The sequence below is a fragment of the Leuresthes tenuis genome, unplaced genomic scaffold (assembly GCF_036924035.1).
Source record: "Leuresthes tenuis unplaced genomic scaffold, fLeuTen1.0.hap1 SCAF_1, whole genome shotgun sequence".
Lineage (NCBI taxonomy): Eukaryota > Metazoa > Chordata > Actinopteri > Atheriniformes > Atherinopsidae > Leuresthes > Leuresthes tenuis.
In genome coordinates this window covers 275352-296438 of record NW_027325355.1, presented here as the reverse complement: position 1 = coordinate 296438, position 21087 = coordinate 275352, and the positions used below count along the sequence as shown (strand labels likewise).

Genomic DNA, 21087 nt, shown 5'->3' with positions numbered 1-21087 from the left:
CATCTTGTTCCCTGACGTGATAATTCTCTCCAGCTGAAAATGAGACTCTCAGATCACTTTGTGTCTGCCAACAAAGCAGCAGAAGCTGAAGATGACCAACTTCCTCATGTGTCACAGGGTGATCAGACGTTGCAACAAAAGACATGCAGGTGGTAGAGAGAAGAGAAAAAGCTTACAGCACCTGGTATTCCAAAGCAGTCTCCCATCTAAGTACTAACCAGGCCCAACCGTGCTTGGCTTCCGTGATCGGACAAGGTCGGATATGTTGAGGGTGGTGTGGCCGTAAGCAACAAAGTCTGTGACAAATGTGCATTATATTGGTACTGGAATCATACAGTTCCTCTATGTAACCAGATAATTGCCGAGAAAGGCTGATGTGTAGTGGGCATATCTTCTTCCCTGATGTGATTATTCTCTCCAGCTGAAACTGAGACTCTCAGATCACTTCGTGTCTGCCAACAAAGCAGCAGCAGCTGAAGATGACCAACTTCTTCACGTGTCACAGGGTGATCAGACGTTGCAACAAAAGACATGCAGGTGGTAGAGAGAAGAGAAAAAGCTTACAGCACCTGGTATTCCCAAGCTGTCTCCCATCCAAGTACTAAGCAGGCTCAACCCTGCTTGGCTTCCGAGATCAGACAAGGTCGGGCATGTTCAGGGTAGTGTGGCCGTAAGAAACAATGTGTCTGACAAATGTGCATTATATAAGTACAGGAATCATACGGTTCCTCTATGTAACCAGATAATTGCTGAGAAAGGCTGATGTGTAGTGGGCACATCTTCTTCCCTGACGTGATTATTCTCTTCAGCTGAAACTGAGACTCTCAGATCACTTCGTGTCTTCCAACAAAGCAGCAGCAGCTGAAGATGGCCAACTTTCTCATGTGTCACAGGGTGATCAGACGTTGCAACAAAAGACATGCAGGTTGTAGAGAGAAGAGAAAATGCTTACAGCACCTGGTATTCCCAAGCAGTCTCCCATTAAAGTACTAACCAGGCCCAACCCTCCTTGGCTTCCGAGATCAGACGAGGTCGGGCTTATTCAGGGTGGTATGGCCGTAAGGAACAATTTCTGTGACAAATGTGCATTATATAGGTACTGGAATCATACAATTCCTCTATGTAACCAGATAATTGCAGAGAAAGGCTGACTTGTTATGGGCACATCTTCTTCCCTGATGTGATTATTCTCTGCAGCTGAAACTGAGACTCTCAGATCACTTCGTGTCTGCCAACAAAGCAGCAGCAGCTGAAGATGACCAACTTCCTCATGTGTCACAGGGGGATCAGACGTTGCAACAAAAGACATGCAGGTGGTCGAGAGAAGACAAAAAGCTTACAGCTCCTGGTATTCCCAAGCGGTCTCCCATTTAAGTACTAACCAGGCCCAACCCTCCTTGGCTTCCGAGATAAGACGAGGTCGGGCATGTTCAGGGTGGTGTGGCCGTAAGCAACAATGTCTGTGACAAATGTGCATTATATAGGTACTGGAATCATACGGTTCCTCTATGTAACCAGATAATTGCAGAGAAAAGCTGACTTGTAGTGGGCACATCTTCTTCCCTGACGTGATTATTCTCTGCAGCTGAAACTGAGACTCTCAGATCACTTCGTGTCTGCCAACAAAGCAGCAGCAGCTGAAGATGACCAACTTCCTCATGTGTCACAGGGTGATCAGACGTTGCAACAAAAGACATGCAGGTGGTAGAGAGAAGAGAAAAAGCTTAAAGCACCTGGTATTCCCAGGCAGTCTACCTTCCAAGTACTAACCAGGCCCAAACCTGCTTGGCTTCCGAGATCGTGCTTATTCAGGGTGGTGTGGCTGTAAGCAACAATATATGTGACAAATGTGCCTTATATAAGTACTGGAATCATACACTTCCTCTATGTAACCAGATAATTGCCGAGAAAGGCTGACTTGTAGTGGGCACATCTTCTTCCCTGATGTGATTATTCTCTGCAGCTGAAACTGAGACTCTCAGATCACTTTGTGTCTGCCAACAAAGCAGCAGCAGCTGAAGATGACCAACTTCCTCATGTGTCACAGGGTGATCAGACGTTGCAACAAAAGACATGCAGGTGGTAGAGAGAAGAGAAAAAGCTTACAGCACCTGGTATTCCAAAGCAGTCTCCCATGTAAGTACTAACCAGGCCCAACCGTGCTTGGCTTCCGAGATCGGACAAGGTCGGATATGTTGAGGGTGGTGTGGCCGTAAGCAACAAAGTCTGTGACAAATGTGCATTATATTGGTACTGGAATCATACAGTTCCTCTATGTAACCAGACAATTGCCGAGAAAGGCTGATGTGTAGTGGGCATATCTTCTTCCCTGATGTGATTATTCTCTCCAGCTGAAACTGAGACTCTCAGATCACTTTGTGTCTGCCAACAAAGCAGCAGCAGCTGAAGATGACCAACTTCCTCATGTGTCACAGGGTGATCAGACGTTGCAACAAAAGACATGCAGGTGGTAGAGAGAAGAGAAAAAGCTTACAGCACCTGGTATTCCCAAGCAGTCTCCCATTAAAGTACTAACCAGGCCCAACCCTCCTTGGCTACCGAGATCAGACGAGGTCGGGCATGTTCAGGGTGGTGTGGCCGTAAGCAACAATGTCTGTGACAAATGTGCATTATATAGGTACTGGAATCATACGGTTCCTCTATGTAACCAGATAATTGCCGAGAAAGGCTGACTTGTAGTGGGCAAATCTTCTTCCCTCATGTGATTATTCTCTGCAGCTGAAACTGAGACTCTCAGATCACTTCGTGTCTACCAACAAAGCAGCAGCAGCTGAAGATGACCAACTTCCTCATGTGTCACAGGGTGATCAGACGTTGCAACAAAAGACATGCAGGTGGTAGAGAGAAGAGAAAAAGCTTACAGCACCTGGTGTTCCCAAGAGGTCTCCCATCCAAGTACTAACCAGGTACAACCCTGTTTGGCGTCCGAGATCAGACGAGGTCGGGCATGTTCAGGGTGGTGTGGCCGTAAGCAACAATGTCTCTGACAAATGTGCATTATATAGGTACTGGAATCATACGGTTCCTCTATGTAACCAGATAATTGCCGAGAAAAGCTGATAAGTAGTGGGCACATCTTCTTCCCTGACGTGATTATTCTCTCGAGCTGAAACTGAGACTCTCAGATCACTTTGTGTCTGCCAACAAAGCAGCGGCAGCTGAAGATGACCAACTTCCTCATGTGTCACAGGGTGATCAGACGTTGCAACAAAAGACATGCAGGTGGTAGAGAGAAGAGAAAAAGCTTACAGCACCTGGTGTTCCCAAGCTGTCTCCCATCCAAGTACTAACCAGGTACAACCCTGTTTGGCGTCCGAGATCAGACGAGGTCGGGCTTATTCAGGGTGGTGTGGCCGTAAGCAACAATGTCTCTGACAAATGTGCATTATATAGGTACTGGAATCATACGGTTCCTCTATGCAACCAGATAATTGCTGAGAAAGGCTGATGTGTAGCGCGCAAATCATCTTCTCTGATGTGATCATTCTCTGCAACTGAAACTGAGACTCTCAGATCACTTTGTGTCTGCCAACAAAGCAGCAGCAGTAACTGAAGATGACCAACTTCCTCATGTGTCACAGGGTGATCAGACGTTGCAACAAAAGACATGCAGGTGGTAGAGAGAAGAGAAGAAGCTTACAGCACCTTGTATTCCCAAGCAGTCTCCCATCCAAGTACTAACCAGCCCCAACCCTGCTTGGCTTCCGAGATCAGACGAGGTCGGGCATATTCAGGGTGGTGTGGCCGTAAGCGACAATTTCTGTGACAAATGTGCATTATATAGGTAATGGAGTCATACGGTTCCTCTATGTAACCAGATAATTGCCGAGAAAGGCTGATGTGTAGTGGGCACATCTTGTTCCCTGACGTGATAATTCTCTCCAGCTGAAAATGAGACTCTCAGATCACTTTGTGTCTGCCAACAAAGCAGCAGAAGCTGAAGATGACCAACTTCCTCATGTGTCACAGGGTGATCAGACGTTGCAACAAAAGACATGCAGGTGGTAGAGAGAAGAGAAAAAGCTTACAGCACCTGGTATTCCAAAGCAGTCTCCCATCTAAGTACTAACCAGGCCCAACCGTGCTTGGCTTCCATGATCGGACAAGGTCGGATATGTTGAGGGTGGTGTGGCCGTAAGCAACAAAGTCTGTGACAAATGTGCATTATATTGGTACTGGAATCATACAGTTCCTCTATGTAACCAGATAATTGCCGAGAAAGGCTGATGTGTAGTGGGCATATCTTCTTCCCTGATGTGATTATTCTCTCCAGCTGAAACTGAGACTCTCAGATCACTTCGTGTCTGCCAACAAAGCAGCAGCAGCTGAAGATGACCAACTTCTTCACGTGTCACAGGGTGATCAGACGTTGCAACAAAAGACATGCAGGTGGTAGAGAGAAGAGAAAAAGCTTACAGCACCTGGTATTCCCAAGCTGTCTCCCATCCAAGTACTAAGCAGGCTCAACCCTGCTTGGCTTCCGAGATCAGACAAGGTCGGGCATGTTCAGGGTAGTGTGGCCGTAAGAAACAATGTGTCTGACAAATGTGCATTATATAAGTACAGGAATCATACGGTTCCTCTATGTAACCAGATAATTGCTGAGAAAGGCTGATGTGTAGTGGGCACATCTTCTTCCCTGACGTGATTATTCTCTTCAGCTGAAACTGAGACTCTCAGATCACTTCGTGTCTTCCAACAAAGCAGCAGCAGCTGAAGATGGCCAACTTTCTCATGTGTCACAGGGTGATCAGACGTTGCAACAAAAGACATGCAGGTTGTAGAGAGAAGAGAAAATGCTTACAGCACCTGGTATTCCCAAGCAGTCTCCCATTAAAGTACTAACCAGGCCCAACCCTCCTTGGCTTCCGAGATCAGACGAGGTCGGGCTTATTCAGGGTGGTATGGCCGTAAGGAACAATTTCTGTGACAAATGTGCATTATATAGGTACTGGAATCATACAATTCCTCTATGTAACCAGATAATTGCAGAGAAAGGCTGACTTGTTATGGGCACATCTTCTTCCCTGATGTGATTATTCTCTGCAGCTGAAACTGAGACTCTCAGATCACTTCGTGTCTGCCAACAAAGCAGCAGCAGCTGAAGATGACCAACTTCCTCATGTGTCACAGGGGGATCAGACGTTGCAACAAAAGACATGCAGGTGGTCGAGAGAAGACAAAAAGCTTACAGCTCCTGGTATTCCCAAGCGGTCTCCCATTTAAGTACTAACCAGGCCCAACCCTCCTTGGCTTCCGAGATAAGACGAGGTCGGGCATGTTCAGGGTGGTGTGGCCGTAAGCAACAATGTCTGTGACAAATGTGCATTATATAGGTACTGGAATCATACGGTTCCTCTATGTAACCAGATAATTGCAGAGAAAAGCTGACTTGTAGTGGGCACATCTTCTTCCCTGACGTGATTATTCTCTGCAGCTGAAACTGAGACTCTCAGATCACTTCGTGTCTGCCAACAAAGCAGCAGCAGCTGAAGATGACCAACTTCCTCATGTGTCACAGGGTGATCAGACGTTGCAACAAAAGACATGCAGGTGGTAGAGAGAAGAGAAAAAGCTTAAAGCACCTGGTATTCCCAGGCAGTCTACCTTCCAAGTACTAACCAGGCCCAAACCTGCTTGGCTTCCGAGATCGTGCTTATTCAGGGTGGTGTGGCTGTAAGCAACAATATATGTGACAAATGTGCCTTATATAAGTACTGGAATCATACACTTCCTCTATGTAACCAGATAATTGCCGAGAAAGGCTGACTTGTAGTGGGCACATCTTCTTCCCTGATGTGATTATTCTCTGCAGCTGAAACTGAGACTCTCAGATCACTTTGTGTCTGCCAACAAAGCAGCAGCAGCTGAAGATGACCAACTTCCTCATGTGTCACAGGGTGATCAGACGTTGCAACAAAAGACATGCAGGTGGTAGAGAGAAGAGAAAAAGCTTACAGCACCTGGTATTCCAAAGCAGTCTCCCATGTAAGTACTAACCAGGCCCAACCGTGCTTGGCTTCCGAGATCGGACAAGGTCGGATATGTTGAGGGTGGTGTGGCCGTAAGCAACAAAGTCTGTGACAAATGTGCATTATATTGGTACTGGAATCATACAGTTCCTCTATGTAACCAGATAATTGCCGAGAAAGGCTGATGTGTAGTGGGCATATCTTCTTCCCTGATGTGATTATTCTCTCCAGCTGAAACTGAGACTCTCAGATCACTTTGTGTCTGCCAACAAAGCAGCAGCAGCTGAAGATGACCAACTTCCTCATGTGTCACAGGGTGATCAGACGTTGCAACAAAAGACATGCAGGTGGTAGAGAGAAGAGAAAAAGCTTACAGCACCTGGTATTCCCAAGCAGTCTCCCATTAAAGTACTAACCAGGCCCAACCCTCCTTGGCTACCGAGATCAGACGAGGTCGGGCATGTTCAGGGTGGTGTGGCCGTAAGCAACAATGTCTGTGACAAATGTGCATTATATAGGTACTGGAATCATACGGTTCCTCTATGTAACCAGATAATTGCCGAGAAAGGCTGACTTGTAGTGGGCAAATCTTCTTCCCTCATGTGATTATTCTCTGCAGCTGAAACTGAGACTCTCAGATCACTTCGTGTCTACCAACAAAGCAGCAGCAGCTGAAGATGACCAACTTCCTCATGTGTCACAGGGTGATCAGACGTTGCAACAAAAGACATGCAGGTGGTAGAGAGAAGAGAAAAAGCTTACAGCACCTGGTGTTCCCAAGAGGTCTCCCATCCAAGTACTAACCAGGTACAACCCTGTTTGGCGTCCGAGATCAGACGAGGTCGGGCATGTTCAGGGTGGTGTGGCCGTAAGCAACAATGTCTCTGACAAATGTGCATTATATAGGTACTGGAATCATACGGTTCCTCTATGTAACCAGATAATTGCCGAGAAAAGCTGATAAGTAGTGGGCACATCTTCTTCCCTGACGTGATTATTCTCTCGAGCTGAAACTGAGACTCTCAGATCACTTTGTGTCTGCCAACAAAGCAGCAGCAGCTGAAGATGACCAACTTCCTCATGTGTCACAGGGTGATCAGACGTTGCAACAAAAGACATGCAGGTGGTAGAGAGAAGAGAAAAAACTTACAGCACCTGGTGTTCCCAAGCTGTCTCCCATCCAAGTACTAACCAGGTACAACCCTGTTTGGCGTCCGAGATCAGACGAGGTCGGGCTTATTCAGGGTGGTGTGGCCGTAAGCAACAATGTCTCTGACAAATGTGCATTATATAGGTACTGGAATCATACGGTTCCTCTATGCAACCAGATAATTGCTGAGAAAGGCTGATGTGTAGCGCGCAAATCATCTTCTCTGATGTGATCATTCTCTGCAACTGAAACTGAGACTCTCAGATCACTTTGTGTCTGCCAACAAAGCAGCAGCAGTAACTGAAGATGACCAACTTCCTCATGTGTCACAGGGTGATCAGACGTTGCAACAAAAGACATGCAGGTGGTAGAGAGAAGAGAAGAAGCTTACAGCACCTTGTATTCCCAAGCGGTCTCCCATCCAAGTACTAACCAGCCCCAACCCTGCTTGGCTTCCGAGATCAGACGAGGTCGGGCATATTCAGGGTGGTGTGGCCGTAAGCGACAATTTCTGTGACAAATGTGCATTATATAGGTAATGGAGTCATACGGTTCCTCTATGTAACCAGATAATTGCCGAGAAAGGCTGATGTGTAGTGGGCACATCTTGTTCCCTGACGTGATAATTCTCTCCAGCTGAAAATGAGACTCTCAGATCACTTTGTGTCTGCCAACAAAGCAGCAGAAGCTGAAGATGACCAACTTCCTCATGTGTCACAGGGTGATCAGACGTTGCAACAAAAGACATGCAGGTGGTAGAGAGAAGAGAAAAAGCTTACAGCACCTGGTATTCCAAAGCAGTCTCCCATCTAAGTACTAACCAGGCCCAACCGTGCTTGGCTTCCGTGATCGGACAAGGTCGGATATGTTGAGGGTGGTGTGGCCGTAAGCAACAAAGTCTGTGACAAATGTGCATTATATTGGTACTGGAATCATACAGTTCCTCTATGTAACCAGATAATTGCCGAGAAAGGCTGATGTGTAGTGGGCATATCTTCTTCCCTGATGTGATTATTCTCTCCAGCTGAAACTGAGACTCTCAGATCACTTCGTGTCTGCCAACAAAGCAGCAGCAGCTGAAGATGACCAACTTCTTCACGTGTCACAGGGTGATCAGACGTTGCAACAAAAGACATGCAGGTGGTAGAGAGAAGAGAAAAAGCTTACAGCACCTGGTATTCCCAAGCTGTCTCCCATCCAAGTACTAAGCAGGCTCAACCCTGCTTGGCTTCCGAGATCAGACAAGGTCGGGCATGTTCAGGGTAGTGTGGCCGTAAGAAACAATGTGTCTGACAAATGTGCATTATATAAGTACAGGAATCATACGGTTCCTCTATGTAACCAGATAATTGCTGAGAAAGGCTGATGTGTAGTGGGCACATCTTCTTCCCTGACGTGATTATTCTCTTCAGCTGAAACTGAGACTCTCAGATCACTTCGTGTCTTCCAACAAAGCAGCAGCAGCTGAAGATGGCCAACTTTCTCATGTGTCACAGGGTGATCAGACGTTGCAACAAAAGACATGCAGGTTGTAGAGAGAAGAGAAAATGCTTACAGCACCTGGTATTCCCAAGCAGTCTCCCATTAAAGTACTAACCAGGCCCAACCCTCCTTGGCTTCCGAGATCAGACGAGGTCGGGCTTATTCAGGGTGGTATGGCCGTAAGGAACAATTTCTGTGACAAATGTGCATTATATAGGTACTGGAATCATACAATTCCTCTATGTAACCAGATAATTGCAGAGAAAGGCTGACTTGTTATGGGCACATCTTCTTCCCTGATGTGATTATTCTCTGCAGCTGAAACTGAGACTCTCAGATCACTTCGTGTCTGCCAACAAAGCAGCAGCAGCTGAAGATGACCAACTTCCTCATGTGTCACAGGGGGATCAGACGTTGCAACAAAAGACATGCAGGTGGTCGAGAGAAGACAAAAAGCTTACAGCTCCTGGTATTCCCAAGCAGTCTCCCATTTAAGTACTAACCAGGCCCAACCCTCCTTGGCTTCCGAGATAAGACGAGGTCGGGCATGTTCAGGGTGGTGTGGCCGTAAGCAACAATGTCTGTGACAAATGTGCATTATATAGGTACTGGAATCATACGGTTCCTCTATGTAACCAGATAATTGCAGAGAAAAGCTGACTTGTAGTGGGCACATCTTCTTCCCTGACGTGATTATTCTCTGCAGCTGAAACTGAGACTCTCAGATCACTTCGTGTCTGCCAACAAAGCAGCAGCAGCTGAAGATGACCAACTTCCTCATGTGTCACAGGGTGATCAGACGTTGCAACAAAAGACATGCAGGTGGTAGAGAGAAGAGAAAAAGCTTAAAGCACCTGGTATTCCCAGGCAGTCTACCTTCCAAGTACTAACCAGGCCCAAACCTGCTTGGCTTCCGAGATCGTGCTTATTCAGGGTGGTGTGGCTGTAAGCAACAATATATGTGACAAATGTGCCTTATATAAGTACTGGAATCATACACTTCCTCTATGTAACCAGATAATTGCCGAGAAAGGCTGACTTGTAGTGGGCACATCTTCTTCCCTGATGTGATTATTCTCTGCAGCTGAAACTGAGACTCTCAGATCACTTTGTGTCTGCCAACAAAGCAGCAGCAGCTGAAGATGACCAACTTCCTCATGTGTCACAGGGTGATCAGACGTTGCAACAAAAGACATGCAGGTGGTAGAGAGAAGAGAAAAAGCTTACAGCACCTGGTATTCCAAAGCAGTCTCCCATGTAAGTACTAACCAGGCCCAACCGTGCTTGGCTTCCGAGATCGGACAAGGTCGGATATGTTGAGGGTGGTGTGGCCGTAAGCAACAAAGTCTGTGACAAATGTGCATTATATTGGTACTGGAATCATACAGTTCCTCTATGTAACCAGATAATTGCCGAGAAAGGCTGATGTGTAGTGGGCATATCTTCTTCCCTGATGTGATTATTCTCTCCAGCTGAAACTGAGACTCTCAGATCACTTTGTGTCTGCCAACAAAGCAGCAGCAGCTGAAGATGACCAACTTCCTCATGTGTCACAGGGTGATCAGACGTTGCAACAAAAGACATGCAGGTGGTAGAGAGAAGAGAAAAAGCTTACAGCACCTGGTATTCCCAAGCAGTCTCCCACCCAAGTACTAACCAGGCACAACCCCGCTTGGCTTCCGAGATCGGACGAGGTCGGGCATATTATATTCAGGGTGGTGTGGCCGTAAGCGACAATCTCTGTGACAAATGTGCATTATATAGGTACTGGAATCATACGGTTCCTCTATGTAACCAGATAATTGCAGAGAAAGGCTTATGTGTAGTGGGCACATCTTCTTCCCTGACGTGATTATTCTCTGCAGCTGAAACTGAGACTCTCAGATCACTTCGTGTCTGCCAACAAAGCAGCAGAAGCTGAAGATGACCAACTTCCTCATGTGTCACAGGGTGATCAGACGTTGCAACAAAAGACATTCAGGTGGTCCAGAGAAGAGATAAAGCTTACAGCACCTGGTATTCCCAAGTGGTCTCCCACCCAAGTACTAACCAGGCCAACCGTGCTTGGCTTCCGAGATCAGACGAGGTCAGGCATGTTCAGGGTGGTGTTGCCGTAAGCGACAATGTCTGTGACAAATGTGCATTATATAGGTACTGGAATCATACGGTTCCTCTATGTAACCAGATAATTGCCGAGAAAGGCTTATGTGTAGTGGGCACATCTTCTTCCCTGACGTGATTATTCTCTGCAGCTGAAACTGAGACTCTCAGATCACTTCGTGTCTGCAAACAAAGCAGCAGAAGCTGAAGATGACCAACTTCCTCATGTGTCACAGGGTGATCAGACGTTGCAACAAAAGACATTCAGGTGGTCCAGAGAAGAGATAAAGCTTACAGCACCTGGTATTCCCAAGCAGTCTCCCACCCAAGTACTAACCAGGCCAACCGTGCTTGGCTTCCGAGATCAGACGAGGTCAGGCATATTGAGGGTGGTGTGGCCGTAAGCAACAATGTCTGTGACAAATGTGCATTATATAGGTACTGGAATCATACAGTTCCTCTATGTAACCAGATAATTGCCGAGAAAGGCTGATGTGTAGGGGGCACATCTTCTTCCCTGACGTTATTATTCTCTTCAGTTGAAAATGAGACTCTCAGATCACTTCGTGTCTGCCAACAAAGCAGCAGAAGCTGAAGATGACAAACTTCCTCATGTGTCACAGGGTGATCAGATGTTGCAACAAAAGACATGCAGGTGGTAGAGAGAAGAGAAAAAGCTTACAGCACCTGGTATTCCCAAGCAGTCTCCCATTGAAGTACGAACCAGGCCCAACCCTGCTTGGCTTCCAGGATAAGACAAGGTGGGGCTTATTCAGGGTGGTGTGGCCATAAGCAACAATGTTTGTTACAAATGTGAATTATATAGGTACTGGAATCATACACTTCCTCTATGAAACCAGATAATTGCCGAGAAAGGCTGATGTGTAGTGGGCATATCATCTTCTCTGATGTGATCATTCTCTTCAGCTGAAACTGAGACTCTCAGATCACTTCGTGTCTGCCAACAAAGCAGCAGCAGCTGAAGATGACCAACTTCCTCATGTGTCACAGGGTGATCAGACGTTGCAACAAAACACATGCAGGTGGTAGAGAGAAGAGAAAACGCTTACAGCACCTGGTATTCCCAAGCGGTCTCCCACCCAAGTACTAACCAGGCCCAACAATGCTTGGCTTCCGAGATCAGACGAGGTCAGGCAAATTCAGGGTGGTGTGGCCGTAAGTAACAATGTCTGTGACAAATGTGCATTATATAAGTACAGGAATCATACGGTTCCTCTATGTAACCAGATAATTGATGAGAAAGGCTGATGTGTAGTGGGCACATCTTCTTCCCTGACGAGATTATTCTCTTCAGCTGAAACTGAGATTCTCAGTTCACTTCGTGTCTTCCAACAAAGCAGCAGCAGCTGAAGATGACCAACTTCTTCACGTGTCACAGGGTGATCAGACGTTGCAACAAAAGACATGCAGGTGGTAGAGAGAAGAGAAAAAGCTTACAGCACCTGGTATTCCCAAGCTGTCTCCCATCATAGTACTAACCAGGTACAACCCTGCTTGGCGTCCGAGATCAGACGAGGTCGGGCTTATTCAGGGTGGTGTGGCCGTAAGCAACAATATCTCTGACAAATGTGCATTATATAGGTACTTGAATCATACGGTTCCTCTATGCAACCAGATAATTGCCGAGAAAGGCTGATGTGTAGCGGGCAAATCATCTTCTCTGATGTGATCATTCTCTGCAACTGAAACTGAGACTCTCAGATCACTTCGTGTCTGCCAACAAAGCAGCAGAAGCTGAAGATGACCACCTTCCTCATGTGTCACAGGGTGATCAGACGTTGCAACAAAAGTTATGCAGGTGGTAGAGAGAAGAGAAAAAGCTTACAGCACCTGGTATTCCGAAGTGGTCTCCCATTCAAGTACTAACCAGGCCCAACCCTGCTTTTCTTCCAAGATCAGACGAGGTCGGGCATATTCAGGGTGGTGCGGCCGTAAGCAACAATAACTGTGACAAATGTGCATTATATAGGTACTGGAATCATACACTTCTTCTATGTAACCAGAGAATTGCAGAGAAAGGCTGACTTGTAGTGGGCACATCTTCTTCCCTGATGTGATTATTCTCTGCAGCTGAAACTGAGACTCTCAGATCACTTCGTGTCTGCCAACAAAGAAGCAGCAGCTGCTGAAGATGACCAACTTCCTCATGTGTCACAGGGTGATCAGACGTTGCAACAAAAGACATGCAGGTGGTAGAGAGAAGAGAAGAAGCTTACAGCACCTGGTATTCCCAAGCAGTCTCCCATCCAAGTACTAAGCAGGCTCAACCCTGTTTGGCTTCCGAGATCACACGAGGTTGGGCATATTCAGGGTGGTGTGGCCGTAAGTAACAATGTCTGTGACAAATGTGCATTATATAGGTACTGGAATCATACGGTTCCTCTATGCAACCAGATAATTGCCAAGAAAGGCTAACTTGTAGTGGGCACATCTTCTTCCCCGATGTGATTATTCTCTACAGCTGAAACTGAGACTCTCAGATCACTTCGTGTCTGCCAACAAAGCAGCAGCTGCTGAAGATGACCAACTTCCTCATGTGTCACAGGGTGATCAGACGTTGCAACAAAAGACATGCAGGTGGTAGAGAGAAGAGAAAAAGCTTACAGCACCTGGTATTCCCAAGCGGTCTCTCATCCAAGTACTAACCAGGGCCAACCCTCCTTGGCTTCTGAGAGCAGACGAGGTCAGACATATTCAGGGTGGTTGGGCCGTAAGCAACAATCTCTGTGACAAATGTGCATTATATAGGCAATGGAATCATATGGTTCCTCTATGTAACAAGATAATTGCCGAGAAAGGCTGATAAGTAGTGGAAACATCTTCCCTGACGTGATTATTCTCTCCAGCTGAAACTGAGACTCTCATATCACTTCGTGTCTGCCAACAAAGCAGCAGCAGCTGAAGATGACCAACTTCTTCATGTGTCACAGGGTGATCAGACGTTGCAACAAAAGACATGTAGGTGGTAGAGAGAAGAGAAAAAGCTTACAGCACCTGGTATTCGCAAGCGGTCTCCCATTCAAGTACTAACCAGGTCCAACCCTGCTTGGGTTCTTAGATCAGACGAGGTCGGGCATATTCAGGGTGGTGTGGCCGTAAGTAACATTATCTGTGACAAATGTGCATTATATAGGTACTGGAATCATACGGTTCCTCTATGCAACCAGATAATTGCCAAGAAAGGCTGATATGTAGTGGGCACATCTTGTTCCCTGACGTGATAATTTTCTCCAGCTGAAAATGAGACTCTCAGATCACTTCGTGTCTGCAAAAAAGCAGCAGAAAATGAAGATGACCAACTTCCTCATGTGTCACAGGGTGATCATACGTTGCAACAAAAGACATGCAGGTGGTTGAGAGAAGAGAAAAAGCTTACAGCACCTGATAATCCCAAGGGGTCTCCCATCCAAGTACTAAACAGGCCCAACCCTAATTGGCTTCCAAGATCAGACGAGGTCGGGCATATTCAGGGTGGTGTGGCCGTAAACAACCATGTCTGTGACAAATATAAATTGTATAGGTACAGGAATCATACGGTTCCTCTATATAACCAGATAATTGCCAAGAAAGGCTGACTTGTAGTGAGCACATCTTCTTCCCTGACGTGATCATTCTCTTCAGCTGAAACTGAGACTCTCAGATCACTTCATGTCTGCCAACAAAGCAGCAGCTGAAGATGACCAACTTCCTCATGTGTCACAGGGCGATCAGACATTGCAGAAAAAGACATGCAGGTGGTAGAGAGAAGAGAAAAAGCTTACAGCACCTGGTATTCCCAAGCGGTCTAACATTCAAGTACTAACCAGGCCCAACCCTGCTTGGGTTCCGAGATTAGACGAGGTCGGGCATATTCAGGGTGGTGTGGCCGTAAGTAACAATGTCTGTGACAAATGTGCATTATATAGGTACTGGAATCATACGGTTCCTCTATGCAACCAGATAATTGCCGAAAAAGGCTGACTTGTAGTGGGTTCATCTTCTTCCCTGATGTGATTATTCTCTGGTACTGAAACTGAGACTCTCAGATCACTTTGTGTCTGCCAACAAAGCAGCAGCAGCTGAAGATGACCAACTTCCTCATGTGTCACAGGGCGATCAGACATTGCAACAAAAGACATGCAGGTGGTAAAGAGAAGAGAAAAAGCCTACAGCACCTGGTATTCCCAAGCGGTCTCCCATTCAAGTACTAACCAGGCCAAACCCTGCTTGGCTTCCGAGATCAGATGAGGTCGGGCTTATTCAGGGTGGTATGGCCGTAAGTAACAATCTCTCTGAAAAATGTTTATAATATAGGTACTGGAATCATACGGTTCCTCTATATAACCAGATAATTGCAGAGAAAGGCTGATGTGTAGCGGGCATATCATCTTCTCTGATGTGATCATTCTCTTCAGCTGAAACTGAGACTCTCAGATCACTTCGTGTCTGCCAACAAAGCAGCAGCAGCTGAAGATGACCAACTTCCTCATGTGTCACAGGGTGGTCAGACGTTGCAACAAAAGACATGCAGGTGGTAGAGAGAAGAGAAAAAGCTTACAGCACCTGGTATTCCCAAGCAGTCTCCCATTCAAGTACTAACAAGGCCCAACCCTGCTTGGCTTCCAAGATGAGACGAGGTCGGGCATGTTCAGGGTGGTGTGGCCGTAAGCAACAATGTCTGTGACAAATGTGCATTATATAGGTACTGGAATAATACAGTTCCTCTATGTAACCAGATAATTGTCGAGAAAGGCTAACTTGTAGTGGGCACATCTTCTTCCCTGATGTGATTATTCTCTCCAGCTGAAACTGAGACTCTCAGATCACTTCGTGTCTGCCAACAAAGCAGCAGCAGCTGAAGATGACCAACTTCCTCATGTGTCACAGGGTGGTCAGACGTTGCAACAAAAGACATGCAGGTGGTTGAGAGAAGAGAAAAAGCTTACAGCACCTGGTGTTCCCAAGCTGTCTCCCATCCAAGTACTAACCAGGTACAACCCTGTTTGGCGTCCGAGATCAGACGAGGTCGGGCTTATTCAGGGTGGTGTGGCCGTAAGCAACAATGTCTCTGACAAATGTGCATTATATAGGTACTGGAATCATACGGTTCCTCTATGCAACCAGATAATTGCCGAGAAAGGCTGATGTGTAGCGGGCAAATCATCTTCTCTGATGTGATCATTCTCTGCAACTGAAACTGAGACTCTCAGATCACTTTGTGTCAGCCAACAAAGCAGCAGCAGCTGAAGATGACCAACTTCCTCATGTGTCACAGGGTGATCAGACGTTGCAACAAAAGACATGCAGGTGGTAGAGAGAAGAGAAAAAGCTTACAGCACCTGGTATTCCCAGAATGTCTACCATCCAAGTACTAACCAGGCCCAAACCTCCTTGGCTTCTGAGATCAGATGAGGTTGGGCATATTCAGGGTGGTGTGGCCGTAAGCAACCATAACTGTGACAAATGTGCATTATATAGGTACTGGAATCATACGGTTCCTCTATGCAACCAGATAATTGCCGAGAAAGGCTGATGTGTAGCGGGCAAATCATCTTCTCTGATGTGATCATTCTCTGCAACTGAAACTGAGACTCTCAGATCACTTTGTGTCAGCCAACAAAGCAGCAGCAGCTGAAGATGACCAACTTCCTCATGTGTCACAGGGTGATCAGACGTTGCAACAAAAGACATGCAGGTGGTCGAGAGAAGAGAAAAAGCTTACAGCACCTGGTATTCCCAAGAGGTCTTCCATCCAAGTACTAAGGAGGCTCAACCCTGCTTGGCTTCCGAGATCAGACGAGGTCGGGCATGTTCAGGGTGGTGTGGCCGTAAGCAACAATGTGTCTGACAAATGTGCATTATATAACTACAGGAATCATACGGTTCCTCTATGTAACCAGATAATTGCTGAGAAAGGCTGATGTGTAGTCGGCACATCTTCTTCCCTGACGTCATTATTCTCTTCAGTTGAAACTGAGACTCTCAGATCACTTCGTGTCTTCCAACAAAGCAGCAGCAGCTGAAGATGGCCAACTTCCTCGTGTGTCACAGGGTGATCAGACGTTGCAACAAAAGACATGCAGGTTGTAGAGAGAAGAGAAAACGCTTACAGCACCTGGTATTCCCAAGCAGTCTCCCATTAAAGTACTAACCAGGCCCAACCCTCCTTGGCTACCGAGATCAGACGAGGTCGGGCATGTTCAGGGTGGTGTGGCCGTAAGCAACAATGTCTGTGACAAATGTGCATTATATAGGTACTGGAATCATACGGTTCCTCTATGTAACCAGATAATTGCCGAGAAAGGCTGACTTGTAGTGGGCAAATCTTCTTCCCTCATGTGATTATTCTCTGCAGCTGAAACTGAGACTCTCAGATCACTTCGTGTCTACCAACAAAGCAGCAGCAGCTGAAGATGACCAACTTCCTCATGTGTCACAGGGTGATCAGACGTTGCAACAAAAGACATGCAGGTGGTAGAGAGAAGAGAAAAAGCTTACAGCACCTGGTGTTCCCAAGAGGTCTCCCATCCAAGTACTAACCAGGTACAACCCTGTTTGGCGTCCGAGATCAGACGAGGTCGGGCATGTTCAGGGTGGTGTGGCCGTAAGCAACAATGTCTCTGACAAATGTGCATTATATAGGTACTGGAATCATACGGTTCCTCTATGTAACCAGATAATTGCCGAGAAAAGCTGATAAGTAGTGGGCACATCTTCTTCCCTGACGTGATTATTCTCTCGAGCTGAAACTGAGACTCTCAGATCACTTTGTGTCTGCCAACAAAGCAGCAGCAGCTGAAGATGACCAACTTCCTCATGTGTCACAGGGTGATCAGACGTTGCAACAAAAGACATGCAGGTGGTAGAGAGAAGAGAAAAAGCTTACAGCACCTGGTGTTCCCAAGCTGTCTCCCATCCAAGTACTAACCAGGTACAACCCTGTTTGGCGTCCGAGATCAGACGAGGTCGGGCTTATTCAGGGTGGTGTGGCCGTAAGCAACAATGTCTCTGACAAATGTGCATTATATAGGTACTGGAATCATACGGTTCCTCTATGCAACCAGATAATTGCTGAGAAAGGCTGATGTGTAGCGCGCAAATCATCTTCTCTGATGTGATCATTCTCTGCAACTGAAACTGAGACTCTCAGATCACTTTGTGTCTGCCAACAAAGCAGCAGCAGTAACTGAAGATGACCAACTTCCTCATGTGTCACAGGGTGATCAGACGTTGCAACAAAAGACATGCAGGTGGTAGAGAGAAGAGAAGAAGCTTACAGCACCTTGTATTCCCAAGCGGTCTCCCATCCAAGTACTAACCAGCCCCAACCCTGCTTGGCTTCCGAGATCAGACGAGGTCGGGCATATTCAGGGTGGTGTGGCCGTAAGCGACAATTTCTGTGACAAATGTGCATTATATAGGTAATGGAGTCATACGGTTCCTCTATGTAACCAGATAATTGCCGAGAAAGGCTGATGTGTAGTGGGCACATCTTGTTCCCTGACGTGATAATTCTCTCCAGCTGAAAATGAGACTCTCAGATCACTTTGTGTCTGCCAACAAAGCAGCAGAAGCTGAAGATGACCAACTTCCTCATGTGTCACAGGGTGATCAGACGTTGCAACAAAAGACATGCAGGTGGTAGAGAGAAGAGAAAAAGCTTACAGCACCTGGTATTCCAAAGCAGTCTCCCATCTAAGTACTAACCAGGCCCAACCGTGCTTGGCTTCCGTGATCGGACAAGGTCGGATATGTTGAGGGTGGTGTGGCCGTAAGCAACAAAGTCTGTGACAAATGTGCATTATATTGGTACTGGAATCATACAGTTCCTCTATGTAACCAGATAATTGCCGAGAAAGGCTGATGTGTAGTGGGCATATCTTCTTCCCTGATGTGATTATTCTCTCCAGCTGAAACTGAGACTCTCAGATCACTTCGTGTCTGCCAACAAAGCAGCAGCAGCTGAAGATGACCAACTTCTTCACGTGTCACAGGGTGATCAGACGTTGCAACAAAAGACATGCAGGTGGTAGAGAGAAGAGAAAAAGCTTACAGCACCTGGTATTCCCAAGCTGTCTCCCATCCAAGTACTAAGCAGGCTCAACCCTGCTTGGCTTCCGAGATCAGACAAGGTCGGGCATGTTCAGGGTAGTGTGGCCGTAAGAAACAATGTGTCTGACAAATGTGCATTATATAAGTACAGGAATCATACGGTTCCTCTATGTAACCAGATAATTGCTGAGAAAGGCTGATGTGTAGTGGGCACATCTTCTTCCCTGACGTGATTATTCTCTTCAGCTGAAACTGAGACTCTCAGATCACTTCGTGTCTTCCAACAAAGCAGCAGCAGCTGAAGATGGCCAACTTTCTCATGTGTCACAGGGTGATCAGACGTTGCAACAAAAGACATGCAGGTTGTAGAGAGAAGAGAAAATGCTTACAGCACCTGGTATTCCCAAGCAGTCTCCCATTAAAGTACTAACCAGGCCCAACCCTCCTTGGCTTCCGAGATCAGACGAGGTCGGGCTTATTCAGGGTGGTATGGCCGTAAGGAACAATTTCTGTGACAAATGTGCATTATATAGGTACTGGAATCATACAATTCCTCTATGTAACCAGATAATTGCAGAGAAAGGCTGACTTGTTATGGGCACATCTTCTTCCCTGATGTGATTATTCTCTGCAGCTGAAACTGAGACTCTCAGATCACTTCGTGTCTGCCAACAAAGCAGCAGCAGCTGAAGATGACCAACTTCCTCATGTGTCACAGGGGGATCAGACGTTGCAACAAAAGACATGCAGGTGGTCGAGAGAAGACAAAAAGCTTACAGCTCCTGGTATTCCCAAGCGGTCTCCCATTTAAGTACTAACCAGGCCCAACCCTCCTTGGCTTCCGAGATAAGACGAGGTCGGGCATGTTCAGGGTGGTGTGGCCGTAAGCAACAATGTCTGTGACAAATGTGCATTATATAGGTACTGGAATCATACGGTTCCTCTATGTAACCAGATAATTGCAGAGAAAAGCTGACTTGTAGTGGGCACATCTTCTTCCCTGACGTGATTATTCTCTGCAGCTGAAACTGAGACTCTCAGATCACTTCGTGTCTGCCAACAAAGCAGCAGCAGCTGAAGATGACCAACTTCCTCATGTGTCACAGGGTGATCAGACGTTGCAACAAAAGACATGCAGGTGGTAGAGAGAAGAGAAAAAGCTTAAAGCACCTGGTATTCCCAGGCAGTCTACCTTCCAAGTACTAACCAGGCCCAAACCTGCTTGGCTTCCGAGATCGTGCTTATTCAGGGTGGTGTGGCTGTAAGCAACAATATATGTGACAAATGTGCCTTATATAAGTACTGGAATCATACACTTCCTCTATGTAACCAGATAATTGCCGAGAAAGGCTGACTTGTAGTGGGCACATCTTCTTCCCTGATGTGATTATTCTCTGCAGCTGAAACTGAGACTCTCAGATCACTTTGTGTCTGCCAACAAAGCAGCAGCAGCTGAAGATGACCAACTTCCTCATGTGTCACAGGGTGATCAGACGTTGCAACAAAAGACATGCAGGTGGTAGAGAGAAGAGAAAAAGCTTACAGCACCTGGTATTCCAAAGCAGTCTCCCATGTAAGTACTAACCAGGCCCAACCGTGCTTGGCTTCCGAGATCGGACAAGGTCGGATATGTTGAGGGTGGTGTGGCCGTAAGCAACAAAGTCTGTGACAAATGTGCATTATATTGGTACTGGAATCATACAGTTCCTCTATGTAACCAGATAATTGCCGAGAAAGGCTGATGTGTAGTGGGCATATCTTCTTCCCTGATGTGATTATTCTCTCCAGCTGAAACTGAGACTCTCAGATCACTTTGTGTCTGCCAACAAAGCAGCAGCAGCTGAAGATGACCAACTTCCTCATGTGTCACAGGGTGATCAGACGTTGCAACAAAAGACATGCAGGTGGTAGAGAGAAGAGAAAAAGCTTACAGCACCTGGTATTCCCAAGCAGTCTCCCATTAAAGTACTAACCAGGCCCAACCCTCCTTGGCTACCGAGATCAGACGAGGTCGGGCATGTTCAGGGTGGTGTGGCCGTAAGCAACAATGTCTGTGACAAATGTGCATTATATAGGTACTGGAATCATACGGTTCCTCTATGTAACCAGATAATTGCCGAGAAAGGCTGACTTGTAGTGGGCAAATCTTCTTCCCTCATGTGATTATTCTCTGCAGCTGAAACTGAGACTCTCAGATCACTTCGTGTCTACCAACAAAGCAGCAGCAGCTGAAGATGACCAACTTCCTCATGTGTCACAGGGTGATCAGACGTTGCAACAAAAGACATGCAGGTGGTAGAGAGAAGAGAA

The 21087-nt window shown here is 46.6% G+C and overlaps 49 pseudogenes; all 49 read right to left on the bottom strand.

Moving 5' to 3' along the window:
• Positions 1-169: 169 nt before the first annotated feature.
• On the bottom strand, positions 170-288 carry LOC140295469 (5S ribosomal RNA; annotated as a pseudogene).
• Positions 289-557: 269 nt separating this feature from the next.
• Positions 558-676, bottom strand: LOC140294891 (5S ribosomal RNA; annotated as a pseudogene).
• A 269-nt stretch (positions 677-945) lies between these two features.
• On the bottom strand, positions 946-1064 carry LOC140318137 (5S ribosomal RNA; annotated as a pseudogene).
• Positions 1065-1333: 269 nt separating this feature from the next.
• On the bottom strand, positions 1334-1452 carry LOC140288875 (5S ribosomal RNA; annotated as a pseudogene).
• Positions 1453-2099: 647 nt separating this feature from the next.
• LOC140293507 (5S ribosomal RNA) lies at positions 2100-2218 on the bottom strand (annotated as a pseudogene).
• Positions 2219-2487: 269 nt separating this feature from the next.
• LOC140305226 (5S ribosomal RNA) lies at positions 2488-2606 on the bottom strand (annotated as a pseudogene).
• A 269-nt stretch (positions 2607-2875) lies between these two features.
• LOC140303887 (5S ribosomal RNA) lies at positions 2876-2994 on the bottom strand (annotated as a pseudogene).
• A 269-nt stretch (positions 2995-3263) lies between these two features.
• Positions 3264-3382, bottom strand: LOC140292475 (5S ribosomal RNA; annotated as a pseudogene).
• Positions 3383-3654: 272 nt separating this feature from the next.
• LOC140269088 (5S ribosomal RNA) lies at positions 3655-3773 on the bottom strand (annotated as a pseudogene).
• A 269-nt stretch (positions 3774-4042) lies between these two features.
• Positions 4043-4161, bottom strand: LOC140296748 (5S ribosomal RNA; annotated as a pseudogene).
• A 269-nt stretch (positions 4162-4430) lies between these two features.
• LOC140294890 (5S ribosomal RNA) lies at positions 4431-4549 on the bottom strand (annotated as a pseudogene).
• Positions 4550-4818: 269 nt separating this feature from the next.
• Positions 4819-4937, bottom strand: LOC140318131 (5S ribosomal RNA; annotated as a pseudogene).
• Positions 4938-5206: 269 nt separating this feature from the next.
• On the bottom strand, positions 5207-5325 carry LOC140288874 (5S ribosomal RNA; annotated as a pseudogene).
• Positions 5326-5972: 647 nt separating this feature from the next.
• Positions 5973-6091, bottom strand: LOC140293506 (5S ribosomal RNA; annotated as a pseudogene).
• A 269-nt stretch (positions 6092-6360) lies between these two features.
• Positions 6361-6479, bottom strand: LOC140305223 (5S ribosomal RNA; annotated as a pseudogene).
• Positions 6480-6748: 269 nt separating this feature from the next.
• LOC140303884 (5S ribosomal RNA) lies at positions 6749-6867 on the bottom strand (annotated as a pseudogene).
• A 269-nt stretch (positions 6868-7136) lies between these two features.
• On the bottom strand, positions 7137-7255 carry LOC140294328 (5S ribosomal RNA; annotated as a pseudogene).
• A 272-nt stretch (positions 7256-7527) lies between these two features.
• Positions 7528-7646, bottom strand: LOC140300878 (5S ribosomal RNA; annotated as a pseudogene).
• Positions 7647-7915: 269 nt separating this feature from the next.
• On the bottom strand, positions 7916-8034 carry LOC140295468 (5S ribosomal RNA; annotated as a pseudogene).
• A 269-nt stretch (positions 8035-8303) lies between these two features.
• Positions 8304-8422, bottom strand: LOC140294889 (5S ribosomal RNA; annotated as a pseudogene).
• Positions 8423-8691: 269 nt separating this feature from the next.
• LOC140318128 (5S ribosomal RNA) lies at positions 8692-8810 on the bottom strand (annotated as a pseudogene).
• Positions 8811-9079: 269 nt separating this feature from the next.
• Positions 9080-9198, bottom strand: LOC140292059 (5S ribosomal RNA; annotated as a pseudogene).
• A 647-nt stretch (positions 9199-9845) lies between these two features.
• Positions 9846-9964, bottom strand: LOC140293505 (5S ribosomal RNA; annotated as a pseudogene).
• Positions 9965-10233: 269 nt separating this feature from the next.
• On the bottom strand, positions 10234-10357 carry LOC140270543 (5S ribosomal RNA; annotated as a pseudogene).
• A 269-nt stretch (positions 10358-10626) lies between these two features.
• LOC140286906 (5S ribosomal RNA) lies at positions 10627-10744 on the bottom strand (annotated as a pseudogene).
• A 269-nt stretch (positions 10745-11013) lies between these two features.
• On the bottom strand, positions 11014-11131 carry LOC140293350 (5S ribosomal RNA; annotated as a pseudogene).
• A 657-nt stretch (positions 11132-11788) lies between these two features.
• On the bottom strand, positions 11789-11907 carry LOC140284342 (5S ribosomal RNA; annotated as a pseudogene).
• Positions 11908-12176: 269 nt separating this feature from the next.
• Positions 12177-12295, bottom strand: LOC140290835 (5S ribosomal RNA; annotated as a pseudogene).
• Positions 12296-12564: 269 nt separating this feature from the next.
• LOC140299387 (5S ribosomal RNA) lies at positions 12565-12683 on the bottom strand (annotated as a pseudogene).
• Positions 12684-12955: 272 nt separating this feature from the next.
• Positions 12956-13074, bottom strand: LOC140294511 (5S ribosomal RNA; annotated as a pseudogene).
• Positions 13075-13343: 269 nt separating this feature from the next.
• Positions 13344-13462, bottom strand: LOC140294295 (5S ribosomal RNA; annotated as a pseudogene).
• A 266-nt stretch (positions 13463-13728) lies between these two features.
• Positions 13729-13847, bottom strand: LOC140294146 (5S ribosomal RNA; annotated as a pseudogene).
• Positions 13848-14115: 268 nt separating this feature from the next.
• Positions 14116-14234, bottom strand: LOC140289055 (5S ribosomal RNA; annotated as a pseudogene).
• Positions 14235-14500: 266 nt separating this feature from the next.
• Positions 14501-14619, bottom strand: LOC140292718 (5S ribosomal RNA; annotated as a pseudogene).
• A 269-nt stretch (positions 14620-14888) lies between these two features.
• LOC140299684 (5S ribosomal RNA) lies at positions 14889-15007 on the bottom strand (annotated as a pseudogene).
• A 269-nt stretch (positions 15008-15276) lies between these two features.
• LOC140292893 (5S ribosomal RNA) lies at positions 15277-15395 on the bottom strand (annotated as a pseudogene).
• Positions 15396-15664: 269 nt separating this feature from the next.
• On the bottom strand, positions 15665-15783 carry LOC140292474 (5S ribosomal RNA; annotated as a pseudogene).
• A 269-nt stretch (positions 15784-16052) lies between these two features.
• LOC140296335 (5S ribosomal RNA) lies at positions 16053-16171 on the bottom strand (annotated as a pseudogene).
• A 269-nt stretch (positions 16172-16440) lies between these two features.
• On the bottom strand, positions 16441-16559 carry LOC140287512 (5S ribosomal RNA; annotated as a pseudogene).
• A 269-nt stretch (positions 16560-16828) lies between these two features.
• Positions 16829-16947, bottom strand: LOC140314813 (5S ribosomal RNA; annotated as a pseudogene).
• A 269-nt stretch (positions 16948-17216) lies between these two features.
• On the bottom strand, positions 17217-17335 carry LOC140303878 (5S ribosomal RNA; annotated as a pseudogene).
• Positions 17336-17604: 269 nt separating this feature from the next.
• On the bottom strand, positions 17605-17723 carry LOC140292473 (5S ribosomal RNA; annotated as a pseudogene).
• A 272-nt stretch (positions 17724-17995) lies between these two features.
• LOC140300867 (5S ribosomal RNA) lies at positions 17996-18114 on the bottom strand (annotated as a pseudogene).
• A 269-nt stretch (positions 18115-18383) lies between these two features.
• Positions 18384-18502, bottom strand: LOC140295467 (5S ribosomal RNA; annotated as a pseudogene).
• A 269-nt stretch (positions 18503-18771) lies between these two features.
• On the bottom strand, positions 18772-18890 carry LOC140294888 (5S ribosomal RNA; annotated as a pseudogene).
• A 269-nt stretch (positions 18891-19159) lies between these two features.
• On the bottom strand, positions 19160-19278 carry LOC140318113 (5S ribosomal RNA; annotated as a pseudogene).
• A 269-nt stretch (positions 19279-19547) lies between these two features.
• LOC140288872 (5S ribosomal RNA) lies at positions 19548-19666 on the bottom strand (annotated as a pseudogene).
• Positions 19667-20313: 647 nt separating this feature from the next.
• LOC140293504 (5S ribosomal RNA) lies at positions 20314-20432 on the bottom strand (annotated as a pseudogene).
• Positions 20433-20701: 269 nt separating this feature from the next.
• On the bottom strand, positions 20702-20820 carry LOC140305217 (5S ribosomal RNA; annotated as a pseudogene).
• Positions 20821-21087: the final 267 nt, after the last annotated feature.